At 47.3% G+C, this 20,271-nt stretch overlaps 1 protein-coding gene across 2 annotated transcripts in view; it reads left to right on the top strand.

The window, feature by feature from the left end:
- The window catches only part of LOC146822432 (uncharacterized), a 179,808-nt gene that overhangs the window by 17,473 nt on the left and 142,064 nt on the right, over positions 1–20,271 (top strand). Inside the window, exon 2 of one of the 2 annotated variants that reach the window (XM_085613521.1) lies at positions 5,928–6,065. The exons of the other annotated variant lie outside the window; for it this stretch is intronic. The gene's annotated coding sequence lies outside the window, so the exon portion shown is untranslated. The remainder of the gene's footprint in view (positions 1–5,927; positions 6,066–20,271) is intronic. 2 annotated transcript variants of the gene reach the window in all.

Here is a 20,271-nt window from a genome sequence, read left to right as displayed (position 1 = left end):
TTTCTTTTACCATGATTATTTGTGTTTTAGCCCAATCAGTTTACTGAATATTATATTGATGATTAACCATCTGACTTACGTACATGATAATATTGTTGTTGTTTTTAATCTGTTTTAAATTCATAGATTATGGACTCTACATTTTTTGTTATTTTTTAGATATATGAATAAATATTGCCGAGAGAATAATATTATTATTGTCTTGACAAAGATGGTGTATATTGTTTGATACCATCGAAACGCGTCGACGCATCTGTGTACACAATTTATTGCTTTGATTTGGATCATTAGATACTAAGGGCCTCATGTAGGAAGCCAAATACCGGTCGGTAACGGCCGAAATTCGGTAAATATCCCGTTACCGACCGGTATTTAGGCATTTGCGATGTAGGGGGCTGATTTCTGGATTCGGTATTTACCAAATCGGAAATTATGAAATCGGTAAAATACCTATTCGGTAAATACCTAATCCTGAAATCAGATGTAGGGAGCACTCTAAAGAGTGAAAATTAGTATTAGAAATTCGTTATTTACCACCAAATACAGGTTGGTGATAAATAACGAATTCCTTGCAAAAAGCAATATTTTGCTGATTTAAGAGTGCCATGTGGCAGACATACATGCCCTTAGGGCATGTATGTGCGCCACATGTGCACACATGCAAGATTCAGGGGTGCAACAGGGTGTCAATGTGACACCCTGCCACCCTTGTATATGCTCCCCCATTACCAAATCGGTATTTACCGATTCGGTAATAAGGCATACCTTCCCATTGATTCCTATGGGCCTCCAGGCCCATAGGAATCAATGGGAAGGTATGCCTCATTACCGAATCGGTAAATACCGATTCATAATGACCAAATTTTTCCGATTCGGTAAACTTTACCGAATCATTACCTACATCACATTTACCGATTCATAAATACCGAATCGGTAAAATTCGGTATTTATGAATCGGTAAATGTGAGGCTACCTACATATGGCCCTAAATGAGGAAGAAGTATCAAGCTCCAATCAATAATACCTTTTCAGACGAATGTGTCCATCTTTAAGACTAAATCTAATGTCTAATTTCTGTTTTCTCTCAATGAATTGTTTTAATTAAAAAAATTGTTTAGTGTTTTGTAAATAAGTTTTATTGAACATCTTAGTTTGTGTATGTACATAATCTTTCTCTGCAACAATTAATTTTACTCTGTATGTGTAATAATTATATGGTGTTAATAAACATTGTGGTATTAATTTTTACTGGTGATATATTATTCAGTTTATTGTTCGGGCAAAACACAATTATTTATTGAATATTTTTTCTTCTTTTTCCTTCTCTATTGTTGTGGATCATTTGGTAGATATAGTTTTAGGCTACCCAAGGGAATTCTTTTTCTTTGATGTTTAGTACGTGCATTGCGACCTGAATCTAACGGGCGCGCTGTAATAGACTCTGCAGCTTTATCGTCACATGTCCTGCTCTGTACGCGGCGCCTTCAGTCTGCCTATGAGGATGGTGTAATGCGAAGAGAGATGTCTGGCTGAGTTGTTTTATGTCATGGGGCAGATCTGTTAGCTTTGCCTTCATTAGACCTCACTCATTTACCAGTGATCTGAAGCTGCTACTACCCTCCTGGCTGCTCAGGATTGCTGCACGTGTCCATCTTCCTACTAAGCATTCATGGGGCTTGCCTGATCATCTTCTACCTGATGTGCAATACCCTTATTGGGTGATTACCTGCTACTAGGGGTACGTGGAGAACATCTACCTGTACTCAAGGTGAGGCGCTAAGACTGTGACTTTGAGCGACTGCGCTGAACTGCTTCTGCATTGTTTTGGTGTTTGGCTGACTGACTGCCCGTGTTCTGGTACAGTGAGGCCGCACTTACTAGCAATATACTGTATTGGCTGGCGCTGCACTACCCACGCACCGCTCTGATCGCTTCACCGCGGAGGGCCATAATATTGTCTTTCTGCCCAGCTCTGCATGGACTAGTCCTATCCTGACTATATTGCACCACCTGGTGTAACCTGTCGCAGGTGTTGTGTTGGGCTTTGGGTGGCCGTGCACTGATCTGACGGTGATAAAACTTGGTTCTATAGAAAAAATGGGCAAAACAGACAAACAACAGGCGAAACTCAGCATTGAGACCCGACGCCTCACGAAATCGCAAGCTCCCGCAACGTCGGACACTGAGCTGGAGTTGGTCGCAGGTGCTAGCAGTCAACTGCAATGGATGATGCGATCGACCGCAAGATCGATAATCGCAATTTGCGTATGGACAGCATGCCGGCCAAGATCGATAACCACGGGTCACGTATCTCTGAGGCAGAGCAGAGCATATCTACTACTGAGGACCAGATGGAGGTGGTCAGAGCCTCATGTACCAGTATGGAAAAACTTTTAGCAGTAATTCAGGCTAAGAACTAGGATCTCGAAGCCAGATCACGCCGTAACAATTTACGAATTACCGGGGTATCGGAGTCAACAAAGACAGGCCCCATGGAGCAGTATGTCGAGAAGCTATTAAAGGATATGCTTGGCTCGGAGCACTTCTCGGCCATGATGGTGGTGCAACGTGCGCATAGATCCTTGGCGTCTAAGCCAGTGCCTGGCGCGCCGCCGCGTCCCATCATTGCCCGGTTGCTCAATTATCGTGAACGGGACATGACGCTGCGAATGGCCTGAGAAAAGGGCGCCACTTCGTATCAAGGCATGCAAATTGTCCTGTTTCCAGATTTTACGGCATTGGTGCAACAGGCGTGACGAGAATTCCTTCAGGTGAAAAAGAAGCTGCAGACGATGAAAATTCAATATGCCGTGTTGTACCAGGCACGTCTCCTAATTCATTACAAGGGAAAGGCCAAAATCTTCGCCACACCCAAGGACGCTTTTCAGTATGCATGGCAGATCAAGAAGGAGGAGACTACGTGCGCGGCAGGCGATGATGCAGACACTGAGGACTGATCGCGTGAGCTATTTGCTAAGGGCACAATGCAGTTGTAGCTCATTCTAAACTGTTGCACGTATGGGATTGATTCACCAATATGGTTGTTTGCAATGTCAAAATTAACATGTTGACCACCTTTTAGTCCTATTTTTTTCAATATAAATGTGATTATGTGCTGAATTTTGATATCTTCGCACGCACGATGCTTTGATAATGCATAATTACAGGTTGCCAAATGTATAGTTTCTTTTTCTTTTTTTCTATGCAGTGCTTCTGATGGTTGTCCCTGGATGGGGGGAGGTTTATATACACACACCTTGACCCCCCTGGTTCTATCTTCGGGGTTGGCGGCTACTGGTGACCCCCTGCTCCCCCCCCCCCTTGTAGGGAGTACCCCACATTGGTTTCCTTTCTTCTGGGTGTAACTTGGATGCGCTTTATTTTCTTTTTTTTGTTGTATGTCATGTTGCGGCATGATAGTGAGTTTGCTGTTTGCTACGGGATCCTTAGCATAATTGGGATGCTGAAGTGGGAGGGGGGAAATGTTGGGGAACTTTATACGAATACTAATGTGATGGGTGCATTGTGTAACTTGGCAATGGCATGTACAAGATGGAGGAATTTCCAATGGAGGGCTGACGCATTAGATACTGTGCGGAATGGCAGGGATTAAGAATGCTAATGTATCGTGGTTGACATGGAATGTTAGAGGCCTGAATAATCCTCAAAAGACAAGACCGGTCTTGGCATATTTAGACCGTCATAATATAAACATAGCACTGTTGCAAGAAACCCACCTTACCACACATGCAGCAGAGGCAGTAACCACTAGGTGGGCGGGTGTGCGGATAGCATCCTCTTACGCCTCCTATGCAAGGGGTGTTATAATACTAATTAAAAAAGGCATTCCCTTTGAGGTTTTGCATGTTGATAGGGATGTGATGGGAAGATACATCCTGGTGCAGGGCATTATGTGCTGCACACGAGTGACAATTGTAAACCTCTATGGGCCTAATATAGATGACCCAAGGATTTTTGAGACACTGTGGGGTAAATTACATAAATTGGATCCATCTGCTATTATTTGCAGGGGAGATTTTAATGTTGTACTGATCCCTGGGGAGGACCGTATGACTTCAGCGGAGGTTACGCCTAAAAAGGCCGCGATAGCTGTCGCTAATGGCATGAGAGACTTGGGGTTATTGGATATATGGCAACTGCGCAACCCTTGTCTAAAGGAAGGTACGTGTCATTCATATGTACATCATTCCTGGCAGTGTCTCGATTTTTGGCTAGCGAAAACTGATGTTCAAACATGGACCATTGATGGTCGCCATCTACCCAAGACACTCGCAGATCATTCCCCCGTTCTGCCTAATATGAACATACCCACGCACATGCATACACAATTTCAATGGCGCCTTCAATCTTCCTCCCTGCTGGATCAAGTTTTCTGTGAAGGGGTGAGAGACGCTATAGTTGATTATTTTGAACACAATAGAGGGTCTGTAGACAGTATGGGAACTCTCTGGGAAGCCTTTAAGGTGACCATACGGGGCGTCTGCTTAAGTTTACAGGCTGGGGTTCTTCGGTGTTTACGTGGTACTATGTGATCATTAGAACGAGAACTGGGCTGATTAGAACGTGAATATGAGACTATGGCGGATCCCGCTACTCTAGCAACTATTAGGAGGTAGGTCACAGAATACAATGATACAGCTGATCAAGAGGTGCGTCATTTGTCACGACGATGGACGGCAAGATAGGAAAGGGGGCAGCCAGGAAGAGCCTTAGCCAAAACAAATTGCAGAGCCATGGGGAAGGACTTGTTTATTGATTGTTATGTACTGGAAAATGCAAAAATAAAATTATTTTTAAAAAAAACAACCTCAAGATTTACGGGACAATCAATCATTCCCTCACTTGAAGAAGAAACTGAAACTGCTTCTCTTTGACAAATACCTAAACTCGCCCTTTAAACCGCCAGTCCAAACTGTTTGCCTCCATCCCCCGCCCTTTACATCTGTCTATTGTGGGGCTTTTATACTCCTTTTTAATAATTGTATTAAATTTAACTACCCCAAGTGCTTTAAAAAAAATTGTGGTGTTTTGGTGCTAAGGATTAAAAAAACATTTCGCCCACATGCATAACAATTCTCATGAAATCTTTATTTTTTGGCACAGACTTCTGTGGATTTGGCTAATGTGAATTATGGTTAGCTAAAAGAAAACAGATACTGAGTTTACTCACATATCTATATTGTATAATGTGCATAGAATTTAATTATCTTTTGTAAAATAAGTATTATTCTCAAACAGTTGAATTCCTATGTTAGGCTTTGAATTGACACGTTGCCGTGCTCCGAGACTGAGGAATTCAAAATAGTGGTAAACGTGTGCTGTTTATAAATTATCCCGTTCATCATCCAAATATACCTCTAGTGTTGTAATATTACATCCAATAAATACTGCACCCTGCAGTATCACATTTTTTTGGTGCAGTAGTATCCCTACCATATTTGCACGGCCTTTGAAACGAGGGCCTTAGTCAGCCCCACTGGCGTTCGAACCTCTTGACCTCTGAAGTATACTCTGTTCTCTGAAGTGGGCTCTTATACCTCACTGGCTTGTTAAAAACTCACCTTTGTGAAATTAACCCTCTGTAGAGTTGTCATACGCTAAATCCCTTCCAGTTCCAGGAGTCGGGTACTTTTCTATCAGTGGCGAGCCGTGTGTGACACTTGAGGAGGAAGGAATAAGCAGCACTCTTGGCAGGCAGCTTGCCTTCTCAAAATGCTTGTATCTTTAATAAGACAATAATCTAGTCATTCCATACATATCAATAACACATGCCTTCCTAGCTAGAGCATTATTTTTTTTTATTATATAAGTGAATTTTATTTTGGATATGATTATTAGCATCACAAAGATGCCTGTTCTTGTTGTGGCAGCATCGTGATAATGCTTTGTAATTGTTTATACATCAGGGTCATCCAACACAGGTCGACGAGGGCCAGACTACACACCCATTCTGGTTCCCATTTTCATTATCGCATGTAAATAAGATTCAGGTGGATCTTGTGAAAACCGGACATGGCTCCACCCTCAAAGGCTTTATTGACCAGGTAGGTTTACATGATGACTCCATGTCATTGAGAATGTGATTCACCAGCACTGGGTTTTTCTTTTACAATGTCCTTCCCTTGAAGCAATCCCCACTGCCCCTTCTCCCCGGAGCACTTTCTTTGTCTCCTTAACCTAAAGCACTCTGCTTGCCAAGCCTTTCCCTCCTCTCGGGCACTAGCCTGTGCCCCCTCTCCTAGGCCCACCAAGGCGCTCTGCATCTATCACCTAGGGTGACCAACTGGCATGGGTGTAAATTTAGGACAATTAGAGTAAAAATTCAGGACAAAAATTCAGGTCTTGTGGCTCTTCTTTGCTACCTCCTAATGGGTTCACGCAGAGATACATCACTTTGGTTTTTCTGCAGTTGTATGTGCTCACTGTATCCCTGCCTCCCTGCAATATGCTAGCTCTCACCAGTCATCTTCGCTCCCACTGTGTCCATTGCTTGCACCCCCAGTCTCTGTGCCTAGAGGGGTGTTCATCCTCCTCTTCTTATGCCTTGTTGATACCCCGTGCTCCAATGTTTGTCCACCCCACAAATGCACCCCCTTTGGTTTATGTATCTCTACCTTCATAACCTGTAATTCCTGTGTCTGCTTCAGCTCACATTGTCTCACTGTAGCCCTGCTCATCGTGTCTTTGCTCCCCATGCCTATGCATCCAGTGCTTCCCCAGTCTGTCTCCATGCTCATCCTATGAGTACAACCTCCGGCTATGTTTCAGTAGTCTGTGCACAAACCTACTAGTTACAACCTGGAATTGTCTCTTTATTCTGCTTGTTGTGGGCCCCTAGGGATAATCGCATCACATTCATAGCAGCCACCCAACAGGGTGTTAATAACCAGGTAAAATTAGCAGCATCATACTGCTTAACGTTATTAAATACCCACAAATAAAATCAGGTGACTCTTATTCTCTTGGATTCTATATGTCCATACCCGACATTTCCCTTTATGTAATAAAGCATTCTCGTCATGTCCTTAATAACTGCATAGTATCAATTTGCTAAACAAAAATCCATGATTGCTTTAAACTGTATCCCAGTAAGCCCCATACACCAAAAACACAATCGATACGCTTCCTTTTAGATTATTGGTAAAACACACAATTGCCATCACATCCATCCACTACTAAACACATAAGTAAAAAATATGTAAATTTACAATGCCAATAGCTCTAACTCTAACAAATGCGAGACCTATTGATTTGCAAATGCTTGTTTTTTCTTGGTGTTGTGCAGCATTGGGAAAGCCTATACGTCTAAAAGGTGAGACTTCTTGACTTTGCCAATGTGTGTTTAATATGGTTGTAAACCTCCTGTTCCTTGTGTAGATCTGGTCAGAGCCTCTGATCTCTGGGCACACTATGTGGAAGATGCTCCGATTACCTGTCCAGGTCCTATCCCAGGCTCTCTGATAGTATAAAGGACTCCCTTGCAGCAGTTGCTTGTGTGTTCCGCTGTTATTATGATGCTCTGTGTTGCGTGGTTCATTCACTGGAAAAGGCTCTATTAGACCTGACAGTCTTAGGGTGGTGTTTCCCCAACTTTTTACCTGTCTCCCTCCATTTTCTGTGCTCGTTTTTGCTGGCTTTAGGACTCTGCGTACGTAACCACTGCTAATCAGTGCTAAAGTGTCGGTGCTCTCTCCCCTAAACATGGTAACATGGGCTCATACTCACTTGGCATATTTAATTTGCTTATAAGTCCCTAGTAAAGTACACTACATGTGCCCAGGGTCTGTAAATGATTTGCTACTAGTGGTCTGCAGCACGGATTGTTCTACCCACATATGCAGCCTGAAACCATGTCTCAGGCCTGCCACTGCAGTGCCTGTGTATGTGCAGTTTACTGCCACATCAACTTTACATTTAAAACTACTTACCAAGCCTTCAAATCTCCTTTCTTTACATATAAGTCACCCCTAAGGAAGGCCCTTGGTAACCCAAAGGGAGAGAGCTATGTAAGTAAAAGTCGGAACATATACTCTATGTTTTACATGTCCTGGTAATGACAAACAGCTAAATTAATGTTTCACTGCTGTAAGGCCGGCTTTCATTGGCTAGAATTGTGAATTCCTTAGAATACCTTTAAGCTGTAATTCCTGATTGGAAAGGAGTAGCTGTTTCATGTTTCATATTTCAAATCTTTGGAATAGTAATGATAAATCCTCTTTACTGGTAAAGTCTGATTTAACATTCCTATTTTAAAAATGCTACTTTTAGAAAGTGGACTTTTCTCTGCTTGTACTGCTCTTTGTGCCTTACACCCTGTCTCTAATACACGTCTGGGCTAGGTGACCGATCCCTTTGTGCATTCCTTCTAGACAGCCACAGACCGTGCACGGGTAGGGTGTGATTTAGCACCCATCTGCATCCATCTGTATTCTGATGGGTCTTCCTGGGCAGATGGGAGGAAGGGGCCCACCCTTACAAATCACAGGGTATTGGACTGACCACATACAAATTACTGATAACTCCCTTTGGTAGTCTGGAGTGAGTGCTGGGATTGAAAGAGATACTGGTGCACGTCAAAACCACTCTTTGGAGTTTCCCTCAGATCAAAGGCACATTTGGACGTAAGTGCTGAGTCTCTGGCCCCGTCAAATCCGACACTCCTGGATCTACCCAGAACCGCTGTCAGAAGAACTGTGGTGCTGCACAAAAGACTCAACTGGATTGTTTTTGTGGAAGAACTGCTTTTCTGTGTGTTGCCCTGTGGAGTGCAGCTCCATGACTCTCCTGGAAGGAGAGCTATACTCTGCCTTCACTCCAAAGTGTGCTCCAAGTGCTTGTTAGCTTGCCTCCTGTTTCTGAAGTGTCAGAGACACAAAATACTTCCTGCAGTTCTGCTGATGCTGTTGGACTCTCCCTTCTGTAAGTCCTACCCTTGTCTGAGGTACCCCCTCCAAGTCCTGGACCTCAGAAGTGAGTTCTGCAGCGGAGTCTCTGCGAAATCCGATGTGACGCAGCAGGAAGCCCTGCAAAGTCTCTGCCGCTAGATGGCACAAGGCCTCCCCACGCACACTGCACCCCAAGCTCCAAGGTACTGTGTTCAGTGGGCCCAAATGGGCCCCTGTAGTTTTTCTGCCCTCCATCGTAGTTGGTCTGCACTTTGAATTTGCACCGGTCGCTCTTGACCAACCTGAAGTAACCTTTTTTAGTGTTACCTGCTTTTAATCGTTTTATTAGCTTTTATTAGCTTTTATTTCTTCAATATTCAAAATCTCAGCTTCTACTTGATTGATTTTGATTGTTTTGGACTTGTTTTACTCAGATAAATGTTCTCTATTTTTCTAAACTGTTGATGAGTCTTTTTGGGAGGTATTCACTGTGTTATTGTATGAGTTATTGCACAAACCCTTTAAACATTGCCTTTTAAGCCTGCCCTGTGCCCAGCTACCAGGGGGGAGCACAGGATAATTTGGAATTGTGTTGTGACTTACCCTGACTAGGATTGCTGGCCCTACTTGGACATGTTGCATAACCCTGCCAACTAGAGACCTGGTTTCTAACAGGCTCCATCTTGTATTATTTGTTAGGCCGTGTAATAATAGGAACCGTTCCCTGGATAAAAAGGGAGGCGTCTTGTCGCTATGGATTTAACATTGTAGTGTGTCGTGGGAGAAGATCTCACTCACTCAACAAGGAACAGTCTCTGGCCTCTTGGTTACTCCTTGAGTCCACGCTCCTCGATAGAAGGGGATCACGGAAGGATCGTATGCCCTTACTCTGCCTATTACATCTTTACATCGAAAGTGGAATCTAGATTTTTTTCAGCGCACTTGTCTATGTGGACACTTAGATGTATCATTAAATGCCAATTGGTTTTTCTGATGGGCTTCACAATTAAGCGTATTCATTGTTTCTTTTTCTTAATCTAACAGGTGAAATAAATGAAGTAATAAATGAAAAAAGTAAAGCTATTAAACATCACAGGTGTGGGCAGTGATGTAAAAACAGTATGCCTCAAAAACTCTTCCCCTGAAGGCTAATGCCTCGCCGAAGTCTTTTTCTACAGCAGAAAACCCAAACTGCCCAATGAGCTCTGTACTTGACTCTTAGATATCAGCTGATAGACCTTGAAGACACAACACACTGACATACTGAAGCAAGTGTGAGGTGCTCATTACGAAGGAAGAGATAACCTGGTACCAGAAAGAACACACAGGAGAGATACCCTATACATTTCTGGAATGGACAAAACATTCATTAGGCAAAAAAAGGGCAAGTGTAACATAAGAAATCCAATGTATGTACAGAGTTTAATAAAGTCTTCCAAGGAAGAATAAGCTAATGCAGCATAAACAAATCCACACCAGGGAGAAACCCTATTAATGAATATAATGTGACAAGGGATCGATGACAAAACAAAATGTAATATGTCAGAATGTTCACACAGGAGAAAAAAATCTCTATAAATGTATTGAATGTGACCATGAATTCATAAATGGAGAGCTAACTCGACATCAAAAGTCCACCCTGAAGACTGCACTGATTGTAGCAAGGCATTTATTGGCAGGGGAGAGTTAAACAACATAAAAGTCCCCACTGGGAAAAATCTATATGAATCTACGGACTCAAATCAATCAATGGGTATTTATTAAGCGCAGCAAATCATCCGTGAGATTCTCAGGCCGCTGGGGGAGGAGTTGCTGTCGGGAGGGGCCAATCAGTTGAACAGCCAGGTCTTGAGTTCTTTCCAGACTCATTGATGTGTCGGATCTCCAGTGCAGGGGAAGTTAATTCTAGGTCTTTGCAGCCAGGTGGGAGAAAGAGCCGCCTCCGTGCCTGGTTTATCAGACTCTGGGAGTGTGGGCGATCAAGAGGGAGGCGGAATGCAGGTGTCTGGTGGGCTGGTTAAAGAATAAGCTTTGGCTGATGTAGGACGATCCTTCGTTGTGGAGTGCCTTATAAGCATGGGTCAGTATCTTGCCTCTTTTCTGTACTGGGAGCTGGTAGAGTTTACTGAGGTGGGGAGTAATGTGGGTCTGCTTCAGGAGGTTGAGGATTAGCCTTGCTGCTGAGTTCTGCATTGTCTGCAGTTGTCTCTGGAGGTTAGTGTTGATTCCTTCATACAGAGTGTTTAGATAGCCAAGCCAGTTGGTCACCAGGGCTTGGGGGATCATTTGTCTGGTGCTGATGGGTAGCTGCAAGATCTAAAGATCTTACAGCGCATGTGCATTGTGAGTCATGGGCATGGTCTGTAAGGGAGGGGAAGAAGCCAGGTTCTGCTGACCACCATGTGTCGCTCCAAGGAGATGTGTGGTTACTGAAGATGAGGACTTCCGTCTGGTTTGTGTTCAGTTTTAGGTAGTTGTGCTTCTTCCAGTCGCTGATGTTGGCCGTGCACCTATGTAAGTTGTCTCTGGAGTTGGTGAGGTGGGTGTAGTTGGTGTAGAAGATGACCTTCAGCCCGTGCGATCTAATAATGTTGGCTAGGGGTATCATGTAAGTGTAGAAGAAGGTGGGGATGACGGAGGATCTTTGTGGGGCACCACAGATGATGTCCTTGGGCTCAAAAGTAGGGCGGGAGTCTGGTTTTCAGATTTTTTTCCAGTGCGGTAGGAGGCGATCCATTTGAGGGCATTTCCTTGGATTCCGATGTGGTGGAGCTTGTCGATCAGGATCTGGTGGGAGACCATGTCGGAAAGGCAGCCGAGAGGTCATGAAGGATAAGGGCTTTAGTCTGAATGAGGTCCAGGAGGGCTCTGATGTCATCTGTGGATGCTATCAGGGCAGTCTCTGTGCTTTGATTGGCACAGAAGCCTGACTGGGAGGAGTCCAGGAGGTTGTTGTGCTCCAGGTGTCTGGTCAGCATACTGTTGATTGTCCTCTCGAACACTATGGCCAGGAACGAGAGCAGTGGTATCAGTCGGGAGTTCTTCAGCTGCTCTAGGTCTGCTGAAGGTTTTTTCAGGAGGGGTTTCACTTCTACATGTTACCACTCTTCCGCGAAGGAGGCCAAGGCGATCGATCTGTTATGTGGGGTTGTGAGCTCTAATCTGATCACCTTGCTCCTGAGGTTAAAGATATGGTGGGGGCACAGATCAGTGGGTACCCCGGAGTGCATGGAGCTCATTATAGAGGTGGTGTCTTATGCAATGAGGAGATCCCATGAAGCGGGCCGGAGGTCGGAGTTAGTGTCAGTGGGTGTGAGGAGGTCGAGGCTGTCACTGACAAAGAGCTGAGGTTCAAAGTCCCGGTAGCTGACAGCGATCTTCTAATGGAAGTAGTCAGCAAGCGTGTAGCACAGATCCCGGAAGGGAGTTATTATATTCTCGGTGGCTGCAGGGCTGCTGAATTCCATAACGATGGTGAAGAGCTCATTGCTGTGGCTTGATCTGATCTTTATCCAGTGTGTGAGGGCTCTCTTCTTGAAGGAGGAGGTGGTAGTGGTTGGTCAATGTCCTGAAGGTGGTGTAGTGCACTGCATCCTTATTGGTACTCCATCTTCTTTCCAGCCAACAACAGTCACATTTAGAGGTCTGAAGTTCTGGGGTAAAAAAGTTGACACTCTTTGCCGATTCTCTGATCTTGGTCAGCTCCGTTCCGTTGAGGTGACATAGTCAGTGATCCAGTCTGTGAAGTTCCAGAGGGCCGGTTTAAGGTCTGGAGCTGTGTCCAGTCAGTTGGCATGGAGAGTGTTGTTTCAGTTCTGATCTGACTCAGTTTTCCAGTTGTGCTGGGTGGTTTGGCTTTGGTTTCCGTAGTATTGTGCCCTGTGATGGTGAAGAGGACAATGGAGTGGTCGGTCCAGGTGAGTTCTATGACATGGTGGTACTTGATTGTTTCGCTGGAGATGAAGATGGAGTAAAGTGTGTGCCCTACGATGTGTGTTGGGTCGATGAGGAGTTGGATGAGACCGATGTTGCTCATGCTTTCTATTAGGTTGGCAGTGCTGACGTCGCTAAGGTCTTCCATGTGGAAGCTGAGATCTGCTAAGAATATATAATGTTCGGGGGCAATGGTGAGTTGGGTGATGAAGCAAGGGATGGCTTTGCAGAACTCTGGGCAAGTTCCTGGAGAATGTGACAAAGTGTTCTTAATGAAGTAACCGTCTGAATGTACAGAAAGTGACAAGGCATTTATTAGAAGGGCACCGCACAGCCAATGTACCATAGGAAAGCCCACCCCGGGGAGGAACCATATAAAGAGCCACGGGTATGCCTAGACGTGGGTCCCGGGATCACTGTGCACTGGATTCAAGCTGACTGATGAGGGGTGATACCCCGAAACCGGCCCCAGTATGCTTGTTTCTGGTCCAGGGATGACCTGGCTTGGCAGTTCAAGCTGGACTGTACCCATGAGGAGCAGAGCCAATGATTGGAATATGGCTAAGTCTTAACTGGCGTGGCATGGAGAGCAAAAGAACAATGGATTTAACATCAGATCGTTTGACTGGGGTGAATGTTTGATTTATTCTGAATTCCGTCTATCATTTGTGTGTCTTATGGTTTCGTATATAAGCACAATACAAATTTTAAACCATCAACTCAAGGCAAGAGACCTTGTATAAATTGTATAAACTCTATTCCCACATACTTAGATTGAGGTGGTCTTCGATGTCACTGCTGGTTGTGGTGACGGGATGACACATCCAGTGATGTGTCCTGTTTACAAAGCCGACTCATGGTCACTAAGCAGCTTGACAAAGCCCTTTTCCTGTTCCAGAGTCTACTATAATAAACTGTCATGACAACTTCAACAGCGCTGTACCACACTCCTCTCCGACTGGGCTCCCACCAAGTAACAATGATAAAAAACATAATACTACTGAACTGTCTGGGCTCATTTGGTGACAAAAAAACCGCAGCAGGAAGAATACGAAGATAAATCCTCAGTCCTTGAATGGTGGCACTGGTTTCAAGCTATCCTGGCTGAAGAGGGGTGAAACCGGTCCTAGGATGCTTGGTTACAGTCCAGGGAGGACCTGGCTTAGCAGTTCGGGCTGGACTGCTCCCATGAGGCACAGGGTCAAGACTGATTTGCATATGGCTGGGTTCAAACTGGAATGGCATGGTTAGCAAAGAAATTATGGATTTAGGCCCAGATCTCTGTACTGGGGTGAATGTATGACATTGTTCTGCATTATGTCCATCAATTGTTGTTTTTGCATTTGTCACCCCGAGTGGGACGGGTATGCTCAGACGTGAGTCCCGTGCTCTCCATGCCACTGGAATCAAGCTATCCTGGCTGAAAAGGGGTGAAACCCCGAAACAGGTCCTAGGATGCTTGGTTCCAGGGAGGACCTGCCTTAGCAGTTTGGGCTGGACTGTTCCCATGAGGCACAGGGTCAAGACTGATGTGCATATGGCTGGATTCAAACTGGAATGGCATGGTGAGCAAAAAAACGATGGATTTAGGCCCAGCTCTCTGTACTGGGGTGAATGTATGACATTGTCCTGCATTCTGTCCATCAACTGTTGTTTTTGCATTTGTCACCCCGGATGGGACGGGTATGCTCAGACGTGAGTCCCGTGCTCTCCATGCCACTGGAATCAAGCTATCCTGGCTGAAGAGGGGTGAAACCCCGAAACCAGTTCTAGGATGCTTGGTTCCAGTCCAGGGAGGACCTGGCTTAGCAGTTCGGGCTGGACTGTTCCCATGAGGCACAGGGTCAAGACTGATTTGCATATGGCTGGGTTCAAACTGGAATGGCATGCTGAGCAAAAAAACGATGGATTTAGTCCCAGATCTCTGTACTGGGGTGAATGTATGACATTGTTCTGCATTATGTCCATCAACTGTTGTTTTTGCATTTGTCACCCCGAGTGGGACGGGTATGCTCAGACGTGAGTCCCATGCTCTCCATGGAACTGGAATCAAGCTATCCTGGCTGAAGAGGGGTGAAACCCCGAAACCGGTCCTAGGATGCTTGGTTCCAGTCCAGGGAGGACCTGACTTAGCAGTTCGGGCTGGACTGTTCCCATGAGGCACAGGACCAAGACTGTTTAGCATATGGCTGGGTCCAAACTGGAATGGCATGGTGAGCAAAAAAACAATGGATTTAGGCCCAGATCTCTGTACTGGGGTGAATGTATGACATTATTCTGCATTCTGTCCATCAATTGTTGTTTTTGCATTTGTCACCCCGAGTGGGACGGGTATGCTAAGACGTGGGTCCCGTGCTCCCCATTACACTGGAATCAAGCTATCCTGGCTGAAGAGGGGTGAAACCCCGAAACCGGTCCTAGGATGCTTGTTTTCAGTCCAGGGAGGACCTGGCTTGGCAGTTCGGGCTGGACTGTTCCGATGAGGCACAGGGTCAAGAATGATTTGCATATGGCTGGGTCCAAACTGGAATGGCATGGTGAGCAAAAAAAACGATGGATTTAGGCCCAGATTTCTGTACTGGGGTGAATGTATGATATTGTTCTGCATTCTGTCCATCAATTGTTGTTTTTGCACTTTTAGAAAGTAGGCATTTTCTTGTTTAACCATTCTGTGTGCATCTGCCTGTTTGCGTATTGACTGTCTGGTTTCAGAGTGACGGGCTGGGGAGGTGCATTCTCTCAGACAGCACCGGGGGGGGGTGATGTGTGTCCTGCCTTTCCTGAATGAGTCAGAGCTGGGCTGAGTAGACCTGGGCTGCATTCAGAGTAGGAGGAGGAGTTTTCACTAGCACCTGAGTAGGCCCAGTCTGCATTTAGAATGGTGGGAGAAGATTTCCCTTGCACCTGAATAGGGCCTGTCTTCCTTACACAATGCTGTCTCCACCTCCTGCCGGGCAGCAGCACCAGAGAGGACAGAACTGGTTGGACTGGGCTCAGAGAGCCTTGCACAAAGAGAAGAAAGACATTTTGGGGTATAAGTATTAGACCTAAAACCCCTGAAGTTTAGACTACTTCTGAAATCAAGAGGAACCTTTGCCAAGGAGAAGAGCTGGAGAAACTGAGAGGGAAGTACTGCCCTTGCTGTGTGTCTGGGGTTGGCCTACAGCTGCTGTTTTCTGCCAATGAAAGGAGAAGGACTTTGCTGTCTGCTGTGTCCCCTGCTTGAGGAGTCTCCAAGGGCTTAAGGAGAGCTTGCCTCCTGTTTTGAAGTCTCAGGAACACAAAGACTTCACCCCCAGCTCCCCTGAACTCCTTTGCTGGGAGTTGTGACCTGCCAAGAGGTGCCTGTGACTGTCTTGGGCCTCTGGAGGGTGACGTATCGCTCTTTTTTAGATAGTTTTTCCAACACAACACCATGGTGCGGGCAGAATCTCCCCGCATTGCCGCACTGCTGCCGAAACCAACGCAGCGCGTGTCGCCACGGCAAGAATCAACGCAACAAGAGATTGCGGCTGAAAAGGTCGACGCAGCGCCTTGCTGCCACCGCATCGTTTGCCAATGCCTCCCAGATTTCCATGCAACGCCCCTGTGCAGCAAGTTTTCCCTGACGCATCACCCGCAGATCGTAGCCATCTCAGAATCGACGCATTGCTTACCCCTATAGACCGGACCCAACGCATCACTTCCCTCTGTACAGCGGAACTGTCGCATCGCATCCACGAAGGTCTCAGGGATGACACATCTCTTTGTGTTTTAGGTCTCGCCTGACCCAGCGCATGCGCTGGTCTGGCGAGACTTATTGAGAGGGCTCCAAAAAGTGCTACCAGGCCAGCCTAGAGCTACAGTGCATGTGCGCGGGCGCGCGCGCCGCGCTTTCCCGCGATTTACTTTCACTTTCGCGGCCGCACGGCCGCTTTGATGTTTGATCGCAATCGGGATCACTTTTGCCGCCGCACGGTCTCTTGGCATAGCCAATAGGTCTCGCTTTTGGGACCTTATAAGTATTTAGTTATGCAACTTTTGCATTGCTCAACACTTATAAGGTCCCAAAGGCGAGACCTATTGGCTATACCAATGCTTGTCTACGCTTCTCATCGCTGCAGCTGTTTAGCCTGGTGAATTTTGTCGCAACAACAGGTACTTTGCAAGAAAGCACACATCCATAGTTTTCCTTGGACTCAGTTGCTAAAACCTTTTGAAAGTCCTTTTTCTTAATACTTTTATGTTGGATTTTTGTCATTTTGGTCCGGTTTAGATAAAGATACTTTATTTTTCTCAACCGGTGTTGTGTCCATTTGTGGTGTTATCACTGTGTTACTGTGAATGTTGGTACAAATTCTTTACACATTGCCTTTGGGATAAGCCTGTCTGCTCATGCCAAGCTACTAAGGGGGTGGCCAGGGGTTTTCTGAAGTGTATATCTGCTTACCCTGACTAGAAGCAAGGGTCCCTATTTGGTTTAAATGTACCTACATCTGCCAACTAGAGACCCCCATTTCTAACAAGGGCCATTCTGAATTCCGGAATAATTATAATAAATGTAGTTTGTAGAGTGCACGGCTACTTCAACAGAGGTGTCCCAGCGCTAAATTGCAGATTTGCAGTGAGGGTAACAAGTGGGTCAATCTAAAGCAGGTTAAAGAGCCAGGTTTTTAGTGCCTTCCTAAAGGCCTGTTCTGACTCCATCTTGCAGAGGTGAAGGGGCATTTTGTTCCAGAGTGTCACGGTTTTCACCGTGAACGCTCTGCCACCTATCCTGGCATTAAGGAAGCAAGAAACCCTGAGCAGATGCAGGTGGTTTGGTTTTAGGGCCTGGTCTTCCTGGTATATTTGCAATTTCTGCCTCAGATAACCCGGGCCCTGATATCTGGTGGCTCTGTAGGCCAAAGTGAGTGCCTTGAACTCGATCCTCCTATTAACAGAAAGCCAATGGAGGCGCCACAAATGCGGGTAAATGTGATGGTGAAGCGGCACGTTCCTAATTAGTCTGGCCACTTTGTTTTGAATTATCTGCAGCCTGAGGACCAGATAAGCTGGCAGCCCTAGATACAGACAGTTAGAATAGTTCAGCTGAGAGGTCACCAGTGCATGGACTGTAGTCTTCCTGCAGTCCTCCGGCAGTAAGGGTAAGAATTTTCTCAAAGCTCTTAACTTCCAGAAGCATATAGAGGAGACATGGCGCACATGGGTCTTGAAAGAGAGGTCTTTGTCAAATTTAAAGTCCAGCTTTCTGGCCGAATCCACCGGGTTAGGTGGTGGGTTCAGCTCCAAGGGCCACCACAAATTAGAAAGTGGTGGTGCCGCCTGACTGAAGAATAAGACCTCTGTTTTATCGGCATTAAGCTTTAAGCAATTCTAAATCATCCAGGCCAAGATGTTTTTCAGGCATTGCTTAAAGTTGAGAAAGGCAGCCTCCAAGTGTTCTTTGAAAGAGCACACCATTTGAGTGTAGGAGACTACTCTCACACCCCATGTCTCAACCAGGGTCGCTAAAGGGGCCAGGTATACACTGAAAAGTAAAGGGCTCAGCGCTGAACACTGGGGTACCCCGCAAACTAGGGGTTTCTGGGAGGAGACATAAGGGCGTAGGAATACTTGTTGTGAGAGATACTCCATGAACGACTGGAGCCAGGACAGAGCAGTACCCCTCACTCCCACCTGTCTCAGTCTCTCCAGTAGAATAGGCTGAGCCACAGTGTCGAAAGCTGCGGACAGGTCCAGCAACACCAGCAAAGCTGAGGTGCCCTGGTCCACAGATTCACGCACAGTTCCAGAGACTTCAAGAAGTGTGGACTCCGGTCTGTACCCCGTTCTAAAACCCAATTTGTGAATCATGAAAGCAGTTGTCCAATTCAAGGAATTCAGCCAGTTGCTTCTGGACTTCCTTCTCCAGACTTTTTGCTGGAGCTGGCAGTAGGGAGATGGGCCTAAGATTCTTGTGTTCTGCTGGATCCGCATCTGGTTTCTTAAGTAGAGGCAGCAAGAACGCTTGTTTCCAGGCATCTGGGTAAATGCCAGTTGTCAGGGAGGAGTTCCAGATCTGGTTCAGAAGCGAATTGAGCCAATGGACCAGTAGTTTGAAGAACTGAGCCGGGCACGGATCTCCCGGAGAGCCAGACTTACACTTGTGCATCTCCCTGAGTGTCCTCACAGGCGGTCGCTCCTTCCTCGCTGCTCTGCCGCTCGCCTGCCTGCTGCCTCACCTGCTGCCTCACCTGCTGCCTCACCCCCTGCCAGACCGCTGACGGCTACCGCTGACCTCTTCTCCGCAGCCCTCCGCTTCTGCCCACAGTCTGCCTCCCGCTTCTTCCGCCTTCCCGCTCCTCACGTCTCACCGGCCCCGCTGCCCCGGTCACTTCCTTGTTTTCCCGCCGCTGCCCCGGAGCCCCGCCTCCCCCCCTCGCCCATTGGTCATCCCGCCTCCCGCCTGACCCTCCCTACCGGCTCCTACTTAAGGGGTCCCCGTCGGTACACTTACTGTGACCCCTGTGTCCTCACAGGCGGTCGCTCCTTCCTCGCTGCTCTGCCGCTCGCCTGCCTGCTGCCTCACCTGCTGCCTCACCTGCTGCCTCACCCGCTGCCAGACCGCTGACGGCTACCGCTGACCTCTTCTTCTCCGCAGCCCTCCGCTTCTGCCCACAGTCCGCCTCCCGCTTCTTCCGCCTTCCCGCTCCTCACGTCTCACCGGCCCCGCTGCCCCGGTCACTTCCTTGTTTTCCCGCCACTGCCCCGGAGCCCCGCCTCCCCCCCTCGCCCATTGGTCATCCCGCCTCCCGCCTCCCGCCTGACCCTCCCTACCGGCTCCTACTTAAGGGGTCCCCGTCGGTACACTTACTGTGACCCCTGTGTCCTCACAGGCGGTCGCCCCTTCCTCGCTGCTCTGCCGCTCGTCTGCCTGCTGCCTCACCTGCTGCCTCACCTGCTGCCTCACCCGCTGCCAGACCGCTGACGGCTACCGCTGACCTCTTCTTCTCCGCAGCCCTCCGCTTCTGCCCACAGTCCGCCTCCCGCTTCTTCCGCCTTCCCGCTCCTCACGTCTCACCGGCCCCGCTGCCCCGGTCACTTCCTTGTTTTCCCGCCGCTGCCCCGGAGCCCCGCCTCCCCCCCTCGCCCATTGGTCATCCCGCCTCCCGCCTCCCGCCTGACCCTCCCTACCGGCTCCTACTTATGACGCCCCCTCAGCGACCGCGCAGCGGACGCGCGCAGCGGGAGCGCCGACTGAGCGCCGAAGGTGCGCCAAAGGTAAGCCCGTCTGCGCCCGTCCGCGGCCGGACCGCGCCCAGCGCCAGACCCCCTGGCCCCCGCGTCCGCCACCCGCCCCGCAGGACCTACGATGCCGCCACACTCATCGCACTCAACACCGCCCGACCCCCCGGGTGCCATCAAGCATCCCCGCGACACACCCATGGACCCTTCGCCTGCCGATCCTGCA

The sequence above is a fragment of the Triturus cristatus genome, chromosome 6 (assembly GCF_964204655.1).
Source record: "Triturus cristatus chromosome 6, aTriCri1.1, whole genome shotgun sequence".
Taxonomy (NCBI): domain Eukaryota; kingdom Metazoa; phylum Chordata; class Amphibia; order Caudata; family Salamandridae; genus Triturus; species Triturus cristatus.
Note: the sequence above shows the minus strand (reverse complement) of the source record. Positions and strands in the feature narration are given on the sequence as shown.